General features: G+C 43.7%; 1 protein-coding gene, 1 long non-coding RNA gene and 1 pseudogene across 36 annotated transcripts in view; 2 read left to right on the top strand and 1 right to left on the bottom strand.

Moving 5' to 3' along the window:
- HIVEP2 (HIVEP zinc finger 2) overlaps positions 1 to 3,527 on the bottom strand; it is a 196,329-nt gene extending 192,802 nt beyond the window's left edge. For 9 of the 35 annotated variants that reach the window (XM_085024579.1, XM_085024617.1, XM_085024603.1 and 6 more), the window contains exon 1: positions 3,140 to 3,527. The gene's annotated coding sequence lies outside the window, so the exon portion shown is untranslated. Of the gene's footprint in view, positions 1 to 1,408; positions 2,247 to 2,281; positions 2,411 to 2,672 lie in introns of those variants that run through there. The other 26 variants (XM_085024573.1, XM_085024584.1, XM_085024588.1 and 23 more) reach the window with 8 other exon arrangements.
- A 502-nt stretch (positions 3,528 to 4,029) lies between these two features.
- LOC146405977 (uncharacterized) lies at positions 4,030 to 4,863 on the top strand (annotated as a pseudogene).
- Positions 4,864 to 10,946: 6,083 nt separating this feature from the next.
- Positions 10,947 to 15,121, top strand: LOC146405976 (uncharacterized). The gene is made up of 2 exons (XR_014845313.1): positions 10,947 to 11,077; positions 11,402 to 15,121. It is a non-coding gene; the product is annotated as an uncharacterized LOC146405976 (long non-coding RNA).
- Positions 15,122 to 21,052: the final 5,931 nt, after the last annotated feature.

Genomic DNA, 21,052 nt, shown 5'->3' with positions numbered 1-21,052 from the left:
CTAGTAAAGCTAATCACATAAAATACAGTCTCCATCACAGAAATACAGATGCCAACAAGCAAATTTTGTCTTATGCCTGACTTATGTTCAAAGCAAGAAACTCAGACAATTTTCAAAAGATTCACCATTGTAAGATAACATTTTTCGGTATATAAGAACTATGCTGCATATTTCAAACCTAGTGGTCAAAAGGGATTATGACACTTGAAGCACACTGTCATTAGGGGATGTTGGCAAATCCCTTTCACTTCACAATGAAAATGCACAGTTCTCATCTGGTACCATAATTTCTTAGTGTTCCACAGGAATTCAGAATTATTTCATTCTGAATAATGAAAATGATATCCATTTTACTCACGGGGTGGGCATTTCTGTCTTGATAAACTATCTGGCCTATATTCTAAAAATCAAAACCAATCTACTCATTACACAATCTACTTGGTTAAAATTTTGCTTTGGCACTCTTATAATATGAAAAGGCACAAGACAATCACAAATTCTAACATATATGTGATATAACTATATATATTTATGTAGATATAATATATATGCACATATTTGAAATAACCTGATTTGCTCAAGAACAAATATCACCAAATATTACTATAACACCAGAGGAAATGTTTCTAATAAAGTTAAACTGCCTTTTTCTAGGAGGACAGATCATTGCAAATTTAATTAAAATGGATCTTATTAATATTTCAAGTAATTTCTGGGCTTGATTATGCACTACAGAAGAAACAACTGTACTGAAGAGAAAAATCAATAGCCCTTGACTAGGGCTCTGAGTATGCTAGAAAAATACAGTTCTCTTGTGACTTACCCACGTCTAGCCTTTGGGGGTGGGGGAGAGCACCAATATTAATTGGGAAGTAAACTGAATTATGTTTAAAATGGCAAAGAAGTAAGGAGGAAAATCAGTTCAAATTTTCCATTACAATGAAAGTACCGGAAACCAGCCTTTTCATGTTCATTTTAGGCCTAAGTAACTGTGCAGAGAATAAGGCTTTTGCAATGTCAGTTACACACAGTTTCCTGTGCGAATTCTAAGCCATTACAGGTGTCTTAAACCCTCCAATGAAACCTATCTACTATCAAGGGATGCCTCCGGTCCCCTCAAAGCCATCCCCACTGGCCCCTATCCCCACGTATTACTGCCCATCTCCTCTGAGTGTCTTTATTAAGGATTGTCTCTCCTCTCTGCACTCCCGAGGTTAAAGTGCTCACTTTTCCTCGGCGTAGCATGTAAAAGCTTTCCCATTAGAGAGGACTACTGTCTGCAGTCCTTTTTAGTTAGATGCTTTCAAGTCGGAGAGGAGAAGAACCACTTGAAGAAAACCCTCCTCCCCCCCTCTTCCCCACTGGAGCCACATCCCTGAAGGACAACACCAAAGGGACACTTCCTGACCTTCTATCCCCTAGCCCAATTTCGGCTGGGAGGGTTGGGGTCGCATTTTCTCGTGTCCTCTGCTGCACTGGATGTGTTATGTAAGAGGGACAGGACGCGGGAGGCACATGCGTATAAAGCGCACCGATCTGTGATAACAGCTGGAGTGGCAGAGCTGATCTGGAGTCACCCCCACCAAATACGACAGACACCACACACACATCACCCCCCCGCCCCCACCCCACCCACCCCACCCCCACACACAGAGCAGCGTTTTCCTGTCTCACCCCTGCCAGTACCAGACGCACAGAAGGGAAAGGCTGGGGGAGGGGTGAAGGGAGGTGAGAGAGAAGGAGGAGCAGCGGCAGCACATCTGCTTTGATAGCGGCCGGCAGAGCCGCCGCGGCAGAGAGCCCCTAGTTAACCCCCTTCCTGTGGCTGCACCACGTCATGGAACATTCCCGGAACGGGCCAACGTTCCACCCACTTCAGGGAACAGACATAAAGGCGCAGACCCAGCTCCCCACAGTGCACAGCCCAAACACACATGTCCCTTCCCGGTCCCCGGGCAGACGCACAGACCAACACGCATGCAAACCGCCCCACCCGTCTCCGAGCGCCCCCGGCCAGCCCGCCGCGCCGGGAGCCGCTCCGCGGCCGGTGCACCCGCAAAGCCAGGGCGCCTCCTCCTGAACCTTCCATCGAGACAGTCCCCTCCTTCCTTGCTTCCTTCCTTCTCTCCTTCCTTCCTTCCCGGCTCGGGAGGAGAAAGGAGTCGCCGAAATGCCAACAGCCGGCGCCTTCACTGCCCTCGCTCGGCCTTAGGCCGGCGGCCCGGCCCTCGTGCCTCCCGCCCGCCCCCGACCCGCGCCGCGCGGCCCCCTCCCCCGCTACCTGACGACGGGCGGCCAGCGGCCGCGGCAGCCGCAGCGGTGGCCGGGCGGTGCGCGCCGGTGCACGTCCCTCATTAGTAACCAGGCACATTCCTGCCTCCAGCACTCCCGCGCCGCCCCCTCCCCCCAGGACATTACGCAAAGCAGCCACCCCTCATCTGCATAGATCCTCGGCCAGGGTATTCCCCGCATTTCCCAACGCGCCGGACCCCCCCACCTGAGGTCTCCCCCATCCCCGCCCCCTCCGACCCTCACCCTCGCGCCGCAGACCAGGGGCCGAGGGCGCGCGCCGGGAAGGGCGATGGGGTTCGGCAGCGGCGATTTCGCTGTAAAGTGAAACGAGCTGCTAATGCTAAGGGAGGCAGGAAAAACACCGCGCCGAGGCCACTTACCGAGCCGAGGAACCTAGATTCCCGCCGCTCTGCTCACCCGAATGGTTGGTCCGCCCTCCGCGCACCCCAAGGCTGCACCCAGCACCCCAAAGTCGAGACGTGTAGGAATATGATTAACGAGCCGGGAGACCCTCCAAGTTGCTCCGGGCTCCCAGGAGCTTCAACGTCCAAGACACAACTTGGCGGAGACTTGTGCCACAGTCACCGAGGATGTTTCTGCGGAGACCCTCCTCCGGCGGGGAGAGACAGCGCTCGGTGGCGCCCCGCTTGCCTCCTCTCCACCCCCCTCACCTCCAGCCCGCCTCCCGCCGGCCGCCCGCCTCTGGGCCGCGAGCCCCTAGGGCGGCTGTCAGCTCCCGGCCGCCGCCGGGTGACAGGAGCCGGAGGAGGGCGCGACGCGGCGGCCCAAGCCCGAGCGGGCGAGGGGGATCCTCGCAGCAGCAGCAGCAGCAGCGGCGGCCGCTCACCTGGAAAGTCACCGCTGAGAAGGAGGAGGAGAAGGAGGAGGAAGAGGAGGGAGAGGAGGAGGGGGAGGAAACCCCCCTGGTGCCCTTGTTCTCGCTGCCGCGGCGGCCGCTCCTCGCCAAGGCTGAGCGTGTCTGGTGGGGGGTGTCTGGTAGCATTTCCTTAAGGACAGAGGGAGGGAGGGCGGGCACGGAGGGAGGGAAGCGATCCCGACCGCCTGCCCAGGCTCCTCTTTCCTTTATTTATTTTTCTGACACTGTACGGAGATGGTCCCGGGACAGGGGCCGCCGGGCTCGGGAGGGAGCCGCGAGGCCCGGGCCGCAGCAGTCTGCGTGCGGGAGCCGCAGCGGCCGCCTCCCCTCCCGGTCTGTGGACGCACGGGGTTATTCCTGGCAGCGCCTCCCCGAACAGAAGTTACTAGGAGGAGTGCGCGGCGAGGGCGGGCGGGGGGAGAGGCGGAGGGAGGGAGGAAGAGGGAGAGACTCAGCCAGCGACGTCATCGGATCCCCCAGCGCGTCCCAGGGAGGGAGGCCGAACCAGAAAAACCAGTCTGGAGCCGGCGAGCGGAGAGGGTTGTGCGGCGCGACGGGGGAGGGAAGCGACCGGGAAGTCAAGGCCCGGCCCCGCTGCAGCCGCGCTCCCGCTCGCTCGGATCCAGGGATCTCCCCAGAGAGCCAGTCTCTACTTGTCATGCAAAAAAACTTGGGCGTCTCTAGGAGCCTGAGAATTTCCTTTAGGGATGCGGAAACCTCCTCCCTCCCACTCCTATCTTCCCATTTCCCAGATCTTTCCTCATCTAGAAGACAAAGAGAATTATAGAATAATTCGTATTGTCTTTAATTAGAATTGTCTTTATGATTTTTGTCCGGGTTCCTCCGATCCCTTTTCTCTCTGTGGCCCCGCCTCTATGCAACATTAATGCTATCGGTCAAAAAATAAAATAAAATCATATTGTAGGTCCTGGCTGCGTTTGTGGAGCTTTGCAAAGTGTTTTACTAGCACTTTCCGGGCCCCTGCGGAAGCATGAACTTTTCACGCGCTCGAAATGCCCCAGTTGCCTTCGCTGGGGTCACTCACCAGGGCGCCCTGGGCGCACCCAGCTCGGGGATCGCGGCCCGCCCTCGCCGGGGTATTCAAATCGGTTTGGGCAGCTGCGAGAGGAGCAGCTGCCGGTTTCCTGGTGGCAGTGCTGAGACCTGTGGCGAGCGGCCGCCTCCAGTCTGCGAGCTTCCCTTCCTCCGAAGGGACGCGAGTGAAATCACACCCAGCGCGGGGACAGCGGGGCCGGGGGACGGGGGAATCCCAGGCGAGTGGGGGCCGGGGCCCTGGGCTTCCTCCCCGGCCCGGCAACACCCGGGGGACACCGGGGCTCCCTCGAGCCGTTACCCTGCCTGTGTGGACTTGTGTGCACCCTTAGGGGAGGTTCCCAGGCGGCCGCGGCGGCAGGAGCGCGGCGAAAGGCTGGCCACCGGGCCGGGCGTACTCTCAGAGCGCCTCCTCCGGGTGGTCTGCGGGCCGGGCAAGGAACGTGCGCCACCCCTCCCGGGCGCCCCAGCGGCCGCGCAGAGCCGAACAGAGCTGACTGCCCCGGCGCCGCGGGCCCGATAGGCCCTCCCCGCCCCCCGTCCGCGCCGCCGCCCTGCCCCGGGCGGAGTAAACAAGAGACGCGCAAGATTTGACCTGGCGCGACCCGGATTTCTGGCCGGGGTTCCCCCTGAGCAGGTGACTCCGTGGGAGGGGTGGAAATGAGTCTCTGGAATTCCGGGCCAAAGACATTAACTGTGGTTCTGCTTTTAAGGCAGGTATTTCACCGACAACTGCGGAATGTTTTGCGTCTCAAGTTTCAGATTTCGCGGAAAGGGACCAAATGTCAAGGCATATCAAATATTCCCTTCCCTTTTCATTAAAAGAGAGTGCATTTAAAAGGAGGACAGCCCTTTAATGACTGCGAGAATGGTACTGCCGGTTTCGTTTTTGCTTTGTTTTGTTTTTCATTTCGACCTATAATCAGTGTATTTCTGAGGTCCTCGTGCAATGGCGACAGTACGTTTAACGACTCTACAAAATATAGCGGTGATACTTTCTATTTTAACCTTTTTTTTTTTTCCAAAGGAGAAAAAACTGAAAGATTTGAAATAAGTTTCACTGTGTTCTTAGAGATTGATCTCATTTAAATTCAGGGCCTACTTCCATTTAAGCGACTTCTCCTTTCATTGTATAAGTTCTTTAATATTTAGCCTTTCTTGACTTAACTTGAAACACTTAATAAAAACTCCCCCAATCATCATTTTCTCTTAAATGTATGCCATTGCATTTTCAAACATCCATTTAAAACGCAAAATGTGATTTTCAAGATGTTTTTTCACTTCCAAACCCACCTGCTACATATTCCCAGAGCCCATTTTATTTAATTGCTTAATAGAGAAGATTAAGCAGTTTCTTTAAGAATCCAATTTCCCTTCAGCACACACAACAGCAGCTGCCCAAGCTCCCAGAAGCTGAGCAAGGAAAGTAGCAGGCAGTGCTTTTCTTCAGGAGAATGAACGTCAGTAGAAATCTTAAATGCCTCTTTAAAGGACTAGATTAAGTACTATAATGTGAATATTAGGCTACTTAGGTAATTGGTTAAAATACTTAAAAAAAAAGAAAAAGCTAATAGACATCAGTTTTGGTGACCTGAAAGGACTCTTAAAGACGATTTTTAGTCAAACTTTGATTCTTATTACCTTGTTCCAAAAATTATCAAGCACTAAGGAAGTTAGCCTGAACTGAGTTGAAGCACAAGCAAAAATACTTATGAATATTGTAAACTAGGTGGCATCCCCTAGTTTACTGGGAAAAATCACTGTCCTTAAGTAAAGGCATCGCTGTCTTTAGCCGTTAATGCTGAGACATGTCTGTCCAGTTTTTATATTTATGGGCAATATTGTAATGGAAAAACTCCTCTCCCCAGAAAACTTCTGAAGACAAAACCAAAACTGGCTCTGGTAAACTGTGCACTCAGCTCTAAGAAGCTCTGTGGAAAGTGAGGTTGGCTGGGGCATAGCTGACCCTGCCTGGGCACCCGTATAGAGCATCACAACCAGGTAGGAACTTTATTTTCATTACTTTTCATTGCTTCTTTATTAGTTCTCAGTTTCAAAAGAAAGTAAAATCTGCTAATCTGGATTATGAGATATTAAGAAGGTAAAATAATTAATGTCCACAAGGCAGTATGGCATTTTTTTCCATGTCAGAAACCAACTTTCATTCAGAAAATAGGAGTTGAGAATCTACTATGCTCCGAAGATACTTAAGATACATCAGTGCACACATCAAAGATTCCTGCTTTCCTGGAGCTTGTATTCTAGTTGCCGGTGAGGGGGTGGGGGTGGAGGTAGATGGATAAAGAACAGGATATAAAAGAGCCATAAGAAATAAATGATAGAGAACTTTGGAAGATAAAAAGAGTTACAGGGGAAAAACAGAAAAATAGGGTAAAGGATATGGGTGGGGCAGGAGGTGTTGTGTTTCTGCATCAGGTAGGAAGGTCAGACTAGGACTCATTGAGACGTGACATTTATGCCAAGGCTTGAAGGAAATGAGTAAAGAACTTTTGGTAGAGTTCAAGCTAAGATAAAAGCTCTAAGACCAGAGCAGGCCTGGCATGTTTGTAGACCTTAAGAAAAACCATGTGGCTGAAATAGAAAGTGACACCCAATGAACAGAGCAGCCTCCTGGGCTCCTGTAAGGGCTTTTCTCACACAGGGCAGGCTTATGGCCGTGGCCACCCAATCCCCCTGAATCTGAATCTTTGTGAGGCCCAGGAATCTGCATTTTTACAGATAATGCTGTTGATACCTACACATTCTAAAGCTCAAGACCTGAAGTTCCCATTGTGGCTCGGCGGAAACAAATCCAACGAGGAACCATGAGGTTGTGGGTTCGATCTCTGGCCTCGCTCGGTGGGTTAAGTATCCGGTGTTGCTGTGAGCTGTGGCGCAGATCACAGATGTACTCAGATCTGGCATTGCTGTGGCTGTGGTGTAGGCCGGCAGCTACAGCTCCGATTAGACCCCTAGCCTGGGAACCTCCATATGCCGTGGGTGTGGCCCTAAAAAAGGACAAAAAGATAAAATAAAAATAAAGTTGAAGACCTACTGCTGCAGAGCAGAGAGGCAATATATCCAGGCGGGAGAACTGGATATGGGAGCCATTTACATAAAGCACATTTCAGTAGTCTGAGCTAGTGAAACTAGCTCTTTATGGATGCCCACAGCAGAGCTTTATCCTAAGGAAGACAAGTTCAAGGGTCTGCTCACAGAAACCCTTCTTAAAAAATAAAGAACAAAAGTCAAATTAGGAAACAGTTGTAGGAGTAAGATTGTCCAGGGTAGCTGAAGCCCAAAGGCCCCTTAGATATAGGGGAACAGAGGCTTACTATGTGTCATTAATAATTTAATAACATCACACTTACCCTTCCCCATCTACTCTCTTCCATTGCCTCCAGACACTCCAAACTAAATTATAGTGGAAAATCCTCCACCTGATGTTCGTTGCTTGGGGTTCAGGCTTTGCATGTATCGAAACCTTCCATTACAAGCCAAAGACAAGTAGCCAGCTCTTAATATCCTAAGCTCTTAATAAGTCATTAACTGCTTATAAGGGATTAATTTATTAAATTGCCTGTCCAGAGTGACAGCTAGCTTAGGACTCAAACTAATTTATCTTGATGAAGCACAAAATGGGGGTGATGTGAAAAGGCTGGGAGGGGGTTAGTGAGACAGAGAGGTCAAAGCTTGAGCAGGACAGCTGTGGAGTATCCTAGAAGTCTGGGAAGAGGACAGACTAAAGGGGAAAGGGTCTGGAAAGGTGAAGTGAGAGGGAGGCAAAGCAGAGCAAGGTCTTTGGCACCTGCTGAGGAAGCCTCTGCTCAGGGCTTTTCTGCTCAGGGCTGCTGGAGAGGGTGTCATGATGGTCTGGGTTTCTCAAGCAGGAGTGAGGTGGGTGGCGCTGTCAGCCCAGAGTCCCCTTCCACTCTGACCTTGAGCTCCAGGGAGATTTGCCTTCCCTCTCTAGGCCACCACTTCCTCATCCAAACAGCAAGGGGATCCCCTTCTGGCCACAGATTCTGCAATTTGAACTCCTGGCAATACAGGAGGGTCGAAGAAAAGGAGCAGGAAGAGAGAGGAGCAGAAAGGAGAAAAATTGTAGAGTGAGCCTATCAAAGACCTTCACATTCCTCTCAAGTTCCTGAGCAGTTTTTGAGGGCAAAAACCAGCTCCGTTTCTAGTTTTAAAGAAACTGATGTGTATGTGAGGATGGATTAAATAATGGGTAAGGATGAGAGGACAGAGGTTTTGATTTAAGCCTATGTTGTATAAATTCAATGTTCTATATGCCCAGATATGAGTTTCTTCCCATTTCAGTCTTAAAACATTGTAGGGGGAAAAAGTGTTTTCTTGAATTTATCCAGTGAAGTCTTTTATGGGTATCTAAATCCTTACACGTCTGGGACTTCTGAGAATAGTGACCTGACCCCAAGCTATCTGCTGATCAGCTCCGTCCCTCTTTTATATAGCTTAGAATCTGTTAAGAGGAGAGGGGGGAAAAAAGTCACATTGTTGTCACAAAGCTTGTGTAGTGATTCAGAAACAGGGAAATTTTACGTAAAATAAAGTAGCTTGTTAAAAGCATTATGTCAAAGAGAAAATGTGCTAGTAGAGGATATTATCTAAGACCCAGAGAAGAATGCTGTCAGCAATGAAGGAGATAGCGAAATTACTTAGAAGTTTAGCAGGGGCGGGTTCATTGAGCTGTTACTGCCATAACAGCACAGTACAAGGTGTAACTGCTGAGATGGTCCCACGCAGCCATCAGTGTGCATGATGAGCTCCAACCACAGAGAGAGGAATGTGTCATTGCCGTACATGTTGCGTAAGAGAAGGAAGAAATCCATAATCATTTGGGAAGATTTCCGTGAGAGAAAATTAAAATCCTTTTTCAAGTATTTTGTACTCAAGAGAGTTAAGATTCCATTATTTGAAAACTCCATTTATATAAATGAGGCCATTCTCTGGAGTTCTCGTTGTGGCACAGTGGAATAAATCCTACTAGTATCCATGAGGATGCGGTTTCAGTCCCTGGCCCAGCTCAACGGGTTAAGGACCGGCGTTACCGTGAACTGCGGTGTAGGTCACAGGTGCAGCTCGGCTATGGCGTTGCTGTGGCTGTGGTGTCGGCCGGTAGCTGTAGCTCTAATTCAACTCCTAGCCTTGGAACTTCCATGTGCCATGGATGCGGCCCTAAAAAGCAAAAATAAATAAATAAGGCCATTCTCATTGATTTTCATAGAGCATAGCAATATTAGAAAGTTAATTATTTGTTTTATAGCTTTCAAGAAAAGACTTGTATAAAGAAACCACTTGTTTAGTATGTCGTTTTCCACTGGCAGGCTTGCATATGCAGATGATATGTCAAAATGCTCTCTCCCAGAAAACCAACATATATCATGTCTGCCTAGTACCTTGTAACTTTATCTGTCTATTCTAATCATTTCTCCTGATCCAAATTGGGGAATCCTCAACCAGCAGAGACTATGCCAGTCATGAATTAGAGTGAATAAATACTCTGAATTTTAAAGTTAGTATATTGCACCTGCCTTCCTATCTTTTCCCAACCACTGTGTGCAAGCCATGACATAGCCTTAGCTAAATGAAGTCTCATTTAATGAGACAGATAGGCTCATAGTTAAAACAGATCCATAGTAGAATAACAATATGTGGCTTTGGAAAAGCAGCCTGTTCTGCTGTTGATCTTAAGTCTATCCTTTAAGGCAGTAATTATTTTCCAACATTCAAAGATTTTGTGCTGGGCATCACAGCTGACTGGCCAAGCACCAAGCTTACCAGGTGCCATGCATGTAGACTAGGCCTTGATGAACTGATGCAACTGTTAGTACTATTTTTAAATTTAGGTACACAAAATGAACAAATTGTAAGTGTATAGCTAGATCGCTTTTTACATGGATGTGTGTGCCTTTGTGTAACCATTACCCTGATCAGGTGGAGAATATTTTTAAGACTCCAAAATGCTCCCTTGTGGCCCTTCCCGGTTAATATACCACCAATGTAATCAGCATTCTAACTTGGAGCTCCATAGATTAGTTTTTGAGTGAAGACATCTATCCTCTATCCATCTATGTATTCCTTTGTTCCAAAATTAATGTATCGGGTGCCTACGTGCTGGGTGCTGTTTGGTAGCTGGAGATCTGGGGTAAACAACGCAGATGAGGCCTCTGGGCTCTGTGGGGCTCACGTTCTGGTTGGGGAACTGATAATGGACAAATTGACAAGATAGTTCAACATCGTGGAAAAAATCAGGAAGAATAAAACAAGGTAGTTGATAGGCAGTAAATAGGTCCAGAAATATTTGATGGGGGTGGGAAGTATCTGCAAGATTGACATTTGGGCTGAGAACTGACTGATGAAGAGCAGGGAAAAAGAGCCCCCGGAAGAGGGAACTGAAAGTGTTAAATCCCTAAGAAGAGAAGAAGCTCAGTGCCAAGAGGAACTGAAAGGCCAAGTGTGGCTGGACATGAAGCTGGGGAGTAGGGGAGAAAGTCGTGAGAGATGATGTAAGAGAGGCAACTGGGAACCAGAGGAAAATTCCTTTATGGGGCAAGTGACTTGAAAAAAAGGAGGTAGACATTGGAAATTATATATATATATATATATATATATATATATAGTCTGTGAATTAATGTTTAAAACTTTTCCAATAAAGAACCTTCAGTAAATAAGTACTGGCTGCTAGATATGACTTGCAACTGGATGGCAGGTCAGCAAGGAAAGAATTCCAAAGCAGAGGGCTTTCTGAAAGCATAATTATACATACTGAATATAACAAAAGGAAAATAGTTTTTAAGGTAGCAAATCCTAAGGAGAATTTGGATAATGTGGGTGCTATTCTTCACATTTTTCTATGGCTAATTAGAGAGAACTGGGAAACACACAATGCTGCCCACAGCCCTGCCAACCCATTATGGGCACTTCTAATTTCAGATAAATGAAGCCCTTGGTTACCACCCCCAGCTTGTCTCAGAACATGCATTGTGTTATCAGAGTAGATGAGTAAAAATAATAGCCTTCTGAATGTCTGTAAAGGGTACCTTTCCCTTATTAGAGGATACTTAAGTTCAAATCACGTCTCCATGTTAATGAAACAACTCCCAAATTCACTTTGCTCTTGAAAATCTAATTTTTCAATTTTTACCCTTTACACAGAAAATGTGATATTTGGTTGAGTAGCTTAGAAAACCAACATTTTCATGTGCATACAACTAGAAAGAATTAGTGATTATGTAAAATCTCAAGTATTTATTTATCTGTCTATATGCACCTTCTCTTTAGTAAATAATATGTATTTCTCACTTTAAAAAGCATTTTTAATAATATGTATTGATCTAACTACATAGAAACTCAAACATATGCTGAAAACAAATAGCCAATTGTCACCTTTAAAACATCCTTTATTTAAAAAAACCATGATGTTATTAAAAAACAAAAACTGAAATGTACATAATGGAAATTTTAAGTTTCATCATCATGGTGAAATGTAAGGACAGAAAAAAATCAACAACTTACAATTGAGTTTAAGTTCTCAATAAGAGATTTCATCACTAGGTCATTGCATTTATATAAATAAAATGGCATTATTTACAGAATGCCCCCCCAAACCTAAACCTAAATGAAAGCAGAAATGGAGGAAACTTACATGAATTTTAAATATCAAAATGTCTGAAAACATAAAACTGTACGGTTGAAATTTTTATTATCATGGAGAGTTGGTTTTATGTGGAACAAACTGAAATATTCGTACTGGTTTGGGTACTTCGGAACTTAGAAGAGGCTGCCATTCATTTTAGCTTATTTCTTCAATCATTCCAGGATGCCATGAACCACTTCCTCCCTCATGAGTCCTCACAAGCCCAGAGACTAACATGCTGCTGCTTATAGCCCAAGTAGGAGGGGAGCTGGTCCAGAGGAAAGCACAGAGGAGAGGTGGTCTCATTCAGAAGGCCTTCTTCTGGTATTGTTAGAACCTCTAGTGAAAGACCCAAGTCCAAATCTCCAAACCCTCATTTACCTGATGGTAATTTGCAGAAGTACCTTAACATCTCTAAGAGCCTATTCTCCTGCCAAATGGGGACAGTAGCTATTTTTTTCCATGTTACTGCAACAGCTAAGTGGCATAGAGTAAGAACTTAATAGGTGCTGGTCGTCTGTATAAATATCTGCAGTTTGGCCACTAACTTCTTATGTAACTCTGAACAAGACATTAATCTCTGGGCCTAAGTATTACCCTTTGTAAACTGAGAGTTGAACAAGGTGAGCCCTAAGTTTCCTTTCAATTCTGAAATTCTGTAATTCTAACTATCTATGTGACCTCAGTTTCCTCCTTTTTATAGTGGGCATACATATAAGAGCACCTATCTCACAGAATTTTTGAGAGGATAAAAAGAATTAAGACAGGTAGAAATTCTTAGAACATTGCCTGGCACATACAAGTTAGCATGATGGGCTTGATGATGGTGACTCTATTGGTAAATAGTGTGGGAGCTCTAAAACCCTCAGTACTGGGTTGATTTTATTATCTCTTCTTTCCAAAGTCAATGCCAGAATGACTAGGTTTTATCCTCTGAAGGTTCTTCAAGACCTAACTCATTCATTTCTCAGAAAGAAAGATGGAGATTTCCCAGTGTACCTGGTCTGCTAACATCTTCATTTTTTCTTTTGGTTGATAACAACGTTTTAAAAAATGGATTGGCTCATGGATCACTGCCTTCTCTTTTGGTGAATCTGAATATGGGCAGTTTTTGTGAGCATTTTTGTTCAAAAACAGTGTAGCACCAAAAGCCTACCCCTATGATCAAAGCTCACTAAATTTACTTGGAGAGGTTATTGCTTCAAATTATTTTAAATAAAACATGTATTCATTAAATAACTCAAGCCTGCTAATGTTTAATTGGCACTTGAAGAAAAGTTTTGATTTATCCAGAACGGTGATTTACATAGGTCACTTCCTCACTCTCCCTAAGCTTTTTGTGAAATGCTTCACACAATTAAATAAGCCAGTTAAGCCAAATGAACCGGTGAGTGCATTATAAATAGCAACCAAAATTATACTTCAGATGTTAACTGGTTTGTCCTGATTTAATAATGAATTACATCATTTGACAAATGAGATAAGACCTTCACCTTTAGCTTACTGATCCAAACTTCTAATAGTTGAAATGTATTATTACCATCTGGTGTCTGGCCTCTGAAATGCTTGAATGATGTCTACCTCATTTCAAGTAGTCAGGGCTTGTCTGCCAAAAAAGCTCTCTCCTAAGTGTCTTGATTGGCAGGCCCAGTGAGAAGGCTAAGGACCCAATGAACCATGGAGACACAGTTCAAACTCTGTAGAAGTTTCCTCTAGTTCAAGGCAGACTCATTTTCTTAATTTGTGTTGCAAAGAAATTGTCACTATCACCCACCGTTGTTTTTATTTTGAAGCTCAATCTTGAAAGGATGAAATTCCTGCACTTTTTAAGAATGTTTGGGCCCCTTTTAAGCTATTAGGTACCCTTCACCAGATGCAATCTTTTTAGTGCCGTTCATCCTCAGGTGCCATAATCTCAGAGTGCTGTAGAGCCTGGGGTTTTAACTCAGTGAAGCCACACAAACCTGGTTGTTCTTTATTGTTCTTCATATTGTTCTAGGTCCTGGGAAAAGGCAGGATGAATCTTACTGCTTTCAAAATATATAATAAGGAAGGAAGGATAGAGTAAACACTCAGAGAATCATAGCCAGTAGCACAGATGCAAGTGAAAGTCGGTGATAAACAGAATGGCACAGATTATAAGTGCCATCAGTTCCTTGGGATGTATAAAAGTGCACGTGAAAGGGTAAAATTTGGAGTTTTCCTGTGTCACAGAGTGTTAAGGATCTGGTGTTGTCAGTATAGCAGCTTGGATAGCTGCTGTCATGAGTTCAATCCCTAACCAGAACTTCCGCATGCCAAGAGTGTGGTGAAATAAATGAATGAATCTTCTTTTACAGAAGGGTAAAATTTAGGAAAACAATCAGAAATGAAATGCAAATAACAAGATAAAGAGTGACCCTAGAGTAGGAAAGTCTCTGTCTTGGTAGATTTGAGTAGTGTGGAAATACCAAGCCTGGGCAAAACAGGAGTTTCCAATAATAGTGAATGCAGCATTCATTACTAGATGTATGCAAAAGATAGTTAATATTAAGTCCCATTGGTCTCTGGGGAGGCTGTTAGAGAGGTTAAATAATCGGCCCATAACCAGCCAGCCAGCAGGTGAAAGCAGAGTTTCAAGTCCCAGGGCAAGAGGCTCGAGACGCCTCACAAATGCACGTAGTAACCACATCCCCCTTTGGTTGACTCTCCCGAAGTGATCACACATTTGAGAGTGAATAATATGAGCAACTGGCATAATTGCTCAAGCCTGAGCAATCGTCATAAACCAAGACAAGTCTAGGGCTCACTGAGATGTATGGTCTCCCTCTCTCTTCATCTCTCTGTTCCCGGCCATCTATCTGACAGCTCTTGTTTCTGGCCAGTTGCTGATTTCTTGGACTAAATTGATGAAAGTCTTATCATTCTAGGAAGTTCTTCCATTTTCAGAGTGCCCACAAAGAAACAAGTCCAATCAAATAAATTATTGACAGTGGAATTTCAAGTAGAGATAATGAGAACTGTTTCAAAACAACACTATTTTCCTGGCATCTGTCCAACCACATCTCTCCTCTGAGACGTGGCCAGCTGGGGGTTAAGCATTATTGGTCAGCAGCATAGATGTATCAGTGGGTTCGTGGGTAAGCACTGTTAAATTAACGAGGCAGAGATGAAAGATGTTCTGGACCAGGGGTTGAGCACAACCCAGACCTCTGTTAGAGTTTCACATCCAGTTCAGAACTCATTAGCAAAAGAAGAAATATGTAAATTTGGAGAACATTCAGAAGAAACTGAAGACTAAAACAAAATTATAAATATGTTCACATATTTAAAGCTACCAACATGTAATGTGTTTCAGTAAAATGGTGTATGTCCTCAACTCGGCCAAGTTCACAAATGTCTGATAGATACAGAGACTGACAGATTGTCAAATGCTTCTGTACCATTTGTATAAAATTTAAGTTAAAACTCTTTTCAGTCACAACTACATGGGATACTTAAATTGGTATTCTCCCTGTCTTGCCTTTATTTTAATTTTCGACCATTTTAAATTCCATTTTTATTTGAAAAAAAAAAAGATGTCTATGAGCAAAATTAATGGAAAAAAGGAAAAGAAGGGAGGGGATAAAATAAATACTAAAGGAGGAAATGGGAGCAAGGAAAAACACCAACACATAGAAATATAAAAATATTCCAGCCAGGCTCAGAGAACCAGCATCCCTGGCAGCAAGTGTTGTGGACATCGGAACTGGTTGCTAAGGGAGGTGAGGGACTCCTGCTTTCCCAGAAGTACTTAAAAATAAGGTCACATCTGTTGGGATGGAATAATGGTACTGCCTGACTAGACAGCTTCTCAAGCAAACCTATAGTCTGGTAATTCTATGGTTTCTAGTTCTGATTGTGAAAAGTAACAAATAACTGGCACTTGCAATGCCTGTCGTTTTAATTGCATTATAAAACTGTTTTCATCAGGGTTAGCCATGCAAAGGTAGGTAACTAAATTATTTAGGATATAGTTGAATTTATGTCAAAAGCACTAAAGTTTCTCTATTTATAATATTTTGCCCAAATATTATGAAACCAGGAAGGTACTGAGTTCCTTACAAAGGAACTTAGAAATAAGGCAGTGTACAGAATCCTATATTCAGTTTTTAATTTTAACTGAGTAACACTTGGATCCAGGAGGGTCAAAGTTATAGGAGGGCTGGATTATATAAACCTTCTTAAAAATTAGGGTCTTCCAGGCCAGTATCCCAAGAAGTAAAAGGTTATTTGTTCCCAGGAGAGAATTTAGATTTTGATCTGGAGTATCTGTACTGCCTCCCCCCCGCCACTCACTGATATTTTGCTTTATACTAAACTATCAGATTATTTGCCTCTACTCCATTTAATTGCACATATACTTGTTAAGCTCCTACTTTTTGTCAGACACTTTGCCAAGAATACAAAGAGAAAAAGATCATAGCCCCTGACCTTGAAGAAGTCACAATCTAAAAACAGCGATTGGGTTCAGGTAGAGTGGGGGCCTTACACTAGTGTAATTTTAGATCTGCATTTTAATAAAATGAATACAAAATTACAAATACAAAATTAAGAATAATAGTAAGTATTTATTTCAGAGAGAAAGATATCACAACAAATTACAGTTTTGAAATTATGACAAATTCCAAAAACATCATAAAATCTAGTGGAAAAACTAGATTTTTTTTATTATTTAATTGCCTGATGTCACATCTGTAATTCTATTCTTTCCATATTTTGGTTGCATATTGTTGATCACATGACAAGAATTTTGTTTTATCTTGTCGTGATCATGACATGACACACAGAAAGAATAGAAGAATAAACAGTCATTCTTCTGGTATGCTTGATCAAAATTTGTTTTCTTTCTGGTTCACAACTGATTCATAATTAAAAGTAAATATTCAGAATTGTTGTCAGGTAGAGAAAACCTCAATCAAGTTTCTTTTGTACATAAGCTATAAGAGCTATAAGATTTCAGGGGACTGCAAATTTTCTGGTGTATAAATAATTTTAAATACACTTTTAATTGATGATACTTGAATCAAGTAGTGTCCTTTTTGTAATGCCATATATATGTATGTATATATATGTATATATGTGTGTATATATATGAATATATATGTATATATACACTTTTTTATGTGTGTATATATATGTGTGTGTATATATATATATGAATATATATGTATATATACACTTTTTTTTTTTTTAAGGCTGCACCATTGGCATATGGAGGTTCCCAGGCTAGGGGCTGAATAGGAGCTGTAGCCACCGGCCTACGCCAGAGCCACAGCAACGCGGGATCCGAGCCGCGTCTGCAACCTACACCCCAGCTCACGGCAACGCCAGATCGTTAACCCACTGAGCAAGGGCAGGGACCGAACCTGCAACCTCATGGTTCCTAGTCGGATTTGTTAACCACTGCGCCACGACGGGAACTCATTTATTTATTTATTTATTTATTTATTTATTTATTTATTTATTTTGCTTTTTAGGGCCGCACCTGCGGCATATGGAGGTTCTCAGGCTAGGGGTCCAATCAGAGCTGTAGCCACTGGCCTATGCCACAGCCACAGCAACACAGGATCTGAGCTGAGTCTGCAACCTATACCACAGCTCAAGACAATGCCCGGATCCTTGATCCACTGAGCGAGGCCAGGGATCAAACCCACAACCTCATGGTTCCTAGTTGGATTCGTTTCCGCTGCGTTTCCGGGAACTCTGATTTGTTTTATTTTTTTAATTGAAAAGTTCCAAAACACCTGTCAAAATTGCAGTTGAAATGAAGTATTTATACTTTTGTCATCTTTTTGAGTAATCTTCTTTGTGTCTATTTTTCTCTTCCATGCCTTTGAAAATATATTTTATTGTCATTATGTTGTAATGGATCACTTCGCAAGACCTGAGGAGTTTTACTGTTGGCAAACAATGTTGTTACCCTTAGACTCTTGAAAGAAATATTCTTGTTGGCATTTTTTTTAAGTGGATGGATAATTACCATTCAATAAAATGCACAGATCATGGTGTTTAACTCAGTGAGTTTCAAATAAACCCATGCAACCACCACCTAAAACAGGAGAAAGAATATCTCCACCACTCCAGGAAATTCCCTTTGTCTCTCTTTTTTTTTTAATCAATTTTCCCCTCCCCATCCATCCCGACACTCAGAGAAACCACTTTCTGATTTCTATCACCATAATATATTTTGCCTGCCCTTGGACTTTATATATATTAGATCATACTGTATGTGGTCCGTGTCTGTCTTATTTTCCTCAGCATAGTGATTTTGAGACTCAGCCATGTTGTTGCGTGTCTTGGTAACTTGCTCTGTGTTATTAGCTAATATCGTTCCATTAGATAAATATCCACAATTTGTCCATTCATTCTCCCATTGACAGACATTTGGCTCCATTCCAATTTGGGGCCATTATAAATAAGGTTGCTTTGAACATTCTTTGTGTAGACATAATATGTTTTCCTTTCTCTTGAGTAAATACCTGAGCATACAATTACTGGGTCCCAGGGTAGAAGCCTGTTTAACTTTATTAGAAACATGGCTTAAGTATTTAAAACATTCCATCTACAAAGAAAACACAAAAACAAAACAAGTAATTGCTGCATAGTTCCAAAGTGGTCAGTGAATTTGGGTTCTGTAAAGGCAGCTCTTCCTCCACCTGTTCTGCTCCCCATGGCTTCTTATCTATCAGCATTCACTGGTCCAGCCCTGCAGAATGACTTGCTGTTCAGTGAGTTGTGTGACTTGGTCTCTTCCATGTAGGTCTCCCTATAAGGTACTTCCTGTGGGTCTGGCTGCTCTTCTCTTCTCCTTATCTGCCCTATCTATCCTTAAAGACTTGACTTAGTTATTTTCGTCTCTGGAGGGCCTTTATACCACCCTTCTCCAACCTTTCCACCTTCACTATCAAGACTGGATGCAGGGGCCCTCCTTGGTGCTCACATAGAAACTGCGTTTTCCCTTGTAAATGGAAAACTTAGTTATTTTTTTTTCCCCTCTGGTTATTTATCTGTTTCCACCACTAAACATAAGCTGCCAAGGGAAGAGTCTTGAGTACCATCAGAATCTAATATCTGGCAAAGTTCTTCACCCAGAGTAGCACTCAACAAGTATTAGTTGAGTCAATGAAGAAATGCTTGAATAGGTTTGATGTTGTTGTTGGGGGTGGAGAAGTTTTCTTTATACCTGTGTGATATTCAGGTAGAAATAGGCAGTTGGCAGAATAGGTCTAGAGTGTGAGTATTGAGCGTATGGTTTAGGCAAGAGGTGGGCTGGAGTATAGATAACAGGAACACCTGGTACTCTCAGTCATAATGTATATAGGTAAGAGTTGAAAGTTTGGGACTGGATGAGACCATCAGGGAACAGGTGCCATTTTTAAAAGTAATTGACAGTGAAAATAGGGGGCCCAATTGTGCTAGATTTTGGAGCAAACAGGACGAAAGGAGGGAAGTGCAAACTGCATGGACAACTAACTCAAGAAATTTGGTGCTAGGGAGTTCCCGTCATGGCGCAGTGGTTAACGAATCCGACTAGGAACCATGAGGTTGCGGGTTCAGTCCCTGCCCTTGCTCAGTGGGTTAACGATCCGGCGTTGCCGTGAGCTGTGGTGTAGGTTGCAGATGCAGCTCGGATCCCGCGTTGCTGTGGCTCTGGCGTAGGCCAGCGGCTGCAGCTCCGATTCAGCCCCTAGCCTGGGAACCTCCATATGCCACAGGAGTGGCCCAAGAAATAGCAAAAAAAGACAAAAAAGAAAAAAAAAAAAGAAAAAAGAAATTTGGTGCTAGGATATCAAGTAAAGCAATTAAGATAATATCCTAACAAATAAATGAGATTGCATAGTGTTATGCTCTTTTCACTTTTGTTTTTAATTAGTTCAAAAAAGAGAAGCCAATTGAGCCTGTTTTCAAATTGAAGGACCAGAGTCATTGGAGAGATGGTATTATTTTGAAATATGATAGCAGATAAGAAAATCTTAGTTTGCATATAGTTTTTGCTGAGGTCTCACCCTTTACATCATGATTTTTTCCCCATCTTTAATGACCATATTTTCATTTAAAGGAGTTGATTAGAATTGGAGGTCAAAAGTATTTGGATTACCACAGAAGCCTTTACCCAAAATGAGTGGAACTGAGGGAAGGCTGTATAAGAGGCTTGGGTATCCACCAGGAGCGCCATGTGCTTCATCTGTTGCTTGTCTTAGAGCTCTCATAATGCTAAGAGAGACCATCTCATCATGGATTCTAGATAATGACATTTTAGAACTGGAAATACACTTAGAGACCATTTTGCCCAGCATTTTTGGTCGGGACACAGCTTAGACATCATATCTTCTGAAAATTCCTGTACACCTTTTAAAAAAGTCATAGGAAAATTTTATATCATCCTCTTGCAGTTTCATAACATTTATCATTAAATATACATGTTAAAGCTCCTGAGAAGTTCTGCAGTAAGTAAACCTATTCAATTTTGACTCATAAGGTGGTTTTCAATCTCATCAAAACAGGAATCCCTTATGCCCATGTTTTGTGAACACCCATAAGGCATCTCATAGGACCTACCTTGAGAATCAGTAGCCTACTCTAATTCTGTAATTCAGACGGAAGTCTCGTTCAATATTTTCATCTCCTTGTTTCAGCTAATTAAATGTAGGAGCTTAAAACAATATTATTATCTTGGTTGACTGGGCTAATTTGGGTAGTTCTTCTGTTCCATGTAATGTTAGCAAAGCCTTGCAGTTATCTGTGGCTTGACTTGGCTAGAATACTCAGGATGGCCCACTGTGATGCCTTGGTAGGGATGGACAACGGGCTGAACTTACCTTTGGATGCTGCAATGGTTGGGTTTCTCTCTGTCTAGTCTCAGGACCTCTAACTATTTACATGTGTTTACCACATGATGTCCACTTAAGGTGTCTTCAAAGGGTAAGAAGACAATGTGCATCGTGGCTCAGGGCTCCCAAATTATAATATCAGAATAACCTTAGGCCTTCTTAAGGTTTAGGCACAGAGCTAGTACTGTATCACTTTCATCATGTTCAATTGGTTAAAGTGGTCATAGAGCCAGATCAAATTCAAGGGGAACAGAAATAAACTACCACTCCATGGTGCTGACAAAATATCACAGCCATATTTAATCCACTATCCTTCTC

Source organism: Sus scrofa, chromosome 1 (genome assembly GCF_054392235.1).
Source record: "Sus scrofa isolate SSC_HxYL_T2T_F1_AM1 chromosome 1, Sscrofa_HxYL_maternal_Yorkshire_Landrace_v2.0, whole genome shotgun sequence".
NCBI classification, from domain to species: Eukaryota; Metazoa; Chordata; class Mammalia; order Artiodactyla; family Suidae; genus Sus; species Sus scrofa.
The sequence above is the reverse complement of the archived record's forward strand: the minus strand, read 5'-3'. Positions and strand labels throughout refer to the sequence as shown.